This window comes from Condylura cristata, unplaced genomic scaffold (assembly GCF_000260355.1).
Source record: "Condylura cristata isolate star-nosed mole 26May11 unplaced genomic scaffold, ConCri1.0 scaffold00002, whole genome shotgun sequence".
Lineage (NCBI taxonomy): Eukaryota > Metazoa > Chordata > Mammalia > Eulipotyphla > Talpidae > Condylura > Condylura cristata.
Window position 1 is genome coordinate 15,515,328 of NW_004567103.1, and position 3,278 is coordinate 15,518,605.

Below are 3,278 nucleotides of genomic sequence, written 5' to 3' on the forward strand. Positions count from 1 at the left end.
CCTGTACCCCAGTTCTGTATGTACAAATAAATAAATCTTTAAAAAAAAAATATTTGTTGGTTAAAGAGATGAATAAGTTAATGAGAATCTAAAGAGAAGCTGTCATGATGGGTGTGAAAACCTGGCATTCTTATTCTGTTTAAATATCTGAAATGCAGAGAAGTTTCCCATGAGGCAGTTTGTTCATGGAGAAGAGGAAGGAAGAGGATGCCTGATGCCATATTGTAGTAAATCCATTAGGATGGGGGGTTTGCGTATCTTTTTGGAATCAGAATTCTAATGCTTTGCTTTTGTACATTTCTGTGCATTTCTTTTGTTCTTTATACTTTTGTCTTCAAGGATGTACTGTCTAAGAATTTCATGCTCTATTTTTACATATATCTATTTTTACATATAAGAATTTCATGTTTCTATTTTTAAGAAACATATATGAAAAACTAATTGAGAGCACATCCCATTGGGCTTCCCTGCAATAGAGAAAATACTTTGAGAATCTCCAGTTCCAGAGCAATGCCTGCATCTGGATATCGGAATCTGCATTTTTATGTAAACTACCTAAATTACCTAGGAGGATTATGGCAATCTTCGCCTTCAAAACATGATTTTCATAATGTTAAAACCTTTGGTACAAAATCGGAACAATAGGAAAATAATATATATATATATATATAAAACGACCTTCTCCACATATGCTTGCTGGCTGACTGACCCATCTCCTTCAAGAGGACAATGTCCTAGAGCAGATGTCCTCTTAGGCAGGGGTAGGTGATGGTACAGACAGCATCCTCGTACCCTCACCATCCCCTGGGAGCCTACTTGCTTCAGGAATGTAAGTTTCTCAGCAGGAGATTCTATAAATATACTAGCGACCTAAAGGGGAATGGTATTATTTTCTTTGTTACAAGTTAATCCTATCATCCCCTTGTTTATAAATCCAGACTGGTTTTCTACAATCTTTAGGATGAAATGCAGACTATTCAAGTGGTCCTCAAAGTATTTCATAATCCAGTCCCCAAAGCTTTCACTTCTCTTCCCCATGCTCTGACTTCAATAAATTTCTTGCTATTTCCTATTATGTCAGATCTTACCTCAGTTGTGCTACTTTGCTCTTACCTCTTGAAAGGCCTCTTGCCTATTTACACTGAGCTTTTATCTAGAAACTCCAATCCATCTTCATGCCATCCTTATCAGGTGTCTTCTCTTTAAAGCAACCTCCCCCGAGCGCCTCAGGCAGAGTTAATTGTTCTATCCTCTGTTATAAAAGCATTTGGTGCCTGAATGACTCAGCAGAAGCATTTCCATATTGCATTATAAACCATCTCTGCATCTCTTTCTCCACTCTAAATTCCTTAAGAGTAGTGACCTAATTTTCTTTCATCATTGTGTCTCTCATGTCCAACACAATCTTAACATATCATTGCTCAATAATTCTTTGAAACACCGAAGAAGTCCATTTCAATTTAGAAATATTTTCATAATTTTTATTTAAACTTTTTTTGCAATTATACTTGTTTTCATTTTAGAAAATGATCTATAAGTTAACTGCTGGAGGAAAATATGCAAGTGACAAATATTTTAGATTAAAATGTTGTTTCGGCCTAAAGCATGCCTTCATTCAAGTGCATGCATTGGACATGTGACTGTGTCATTAACAGTCTTGTCTAATATGGCATGTGCCTAAGACATTAAAATAAGAATACGATTTAAGTTAAATACGCTCACCAAAAGTGAGATGGTCCTATTGCATAAATGGAAAAGCTAAGACATAGTTGTAGTTACAATAAGAACAGTTATTATCAAGCATTTGTTATATGTGAAATGCCAGACCGTGAATGCCACACTTCTCACCGTTTACTCTCACAACATACTTTAACTGATTAGCCTCTTTTTATTGACTAGGACACTGAGGTTAGGAGGAGGTAATTCTCTTGCTCAGAATCATGAAAAGTAAATTTGACTCCAAAGACTGTATTCTGATGTAGTAAATATGTTTATGCTGACTTAGAGTCAGAAATTCCCTAGTAATTCAAGGTGAGCTGTATTTACACCTGTGTGGACCTGGCAAGGGGCCTGCTGATGCTGTGGGCCCCAAGACCTACCTCAGGACAGCTCTCTGGCACAAACAGGAAGACTCCCTGAATTGCCACTTCCCCAGAAATGGGGACTCTTTGTTCTGCCCCTTTGGAAATTACTCATAGTATCCAACCAGGTCAACTAGACATCCAAAGACTTACTAATGATTTACATTAACTTTGGCTCAAAAGGGATTTTGTTGTTGATATTCACTAATTAAAATTATTAAATGAAAAATTAGAGAAACAAAATAACCCAACCAGTGTCACACTTACATCACTAGTATTAATCACAGAAGGTCAGTCTTTGTATTTATGCTTATTTATCAATCACTCATAAATGAATAAACAAAGGCATAATGTAAAGTGTAAAATTCCATTTTTTTTACTAAGGAATTTTAATGTAAAAAATCATTTGATCTTTTCAACAACTCTGTGAATAATCATTGCTCCTACACAAGGAATTAGTATCAGTGGTATGATAGACCACTTTAAGCAACAAAAGCTATGGACTATAGTAGCAAAATGTACCTGTTGTCCATTCCAAATTTTTTCTGAGTCTCCCTTTGCTGATCCTGTCGTTCTCCTGATCCTATTCAAGTTTATCTCAGCGGGGCTCTCACTATGCTACTAACTCCACCCCAGCTTTAGGCAGGCACCTGACCCAGGATGAACAAGGTAACTTATTTTCCTTGACCACTTTGATTAATTTAGAGATTGCCAAATGACTCTAGTGAAGTGAATCAATCATCCTTGACATTTAACTTTGGGGAAGATATTTCCTTTACCTGAGATTGCAAAACTGGGAATAGAAATGAGTCGGGGGCTCCTAGCTGATACTCATCCACAGCACAGGAAGAACTTGCACACTTAATAAGCCAGGTGACATTTTTTTAAACCACAGAATCTAGCCAAGCGTGAAGGACCACTCAACAGTCAGGAAGGCTACAGAAAGACAGATAAAAGGCTACAGAAAGACAGATAAAAGTCAGAGTAATCTAGTACTAATGGAGCAGAATAAGGTAGCAGATGAAGATGGCAAGAAATGGTCAGATTCCAGTTATATTTTGAAGGCAAAACTAATAGAACTTGCTGCTAGATAGTGAGGGATATGCCAGGAGAAAAGGCATCAAGAGTGAACCCATGGGTCTGATCAGTTTTGAGCAACTGAATAAAAAGAATTGACTTGTACTGCAGACTAGAGAG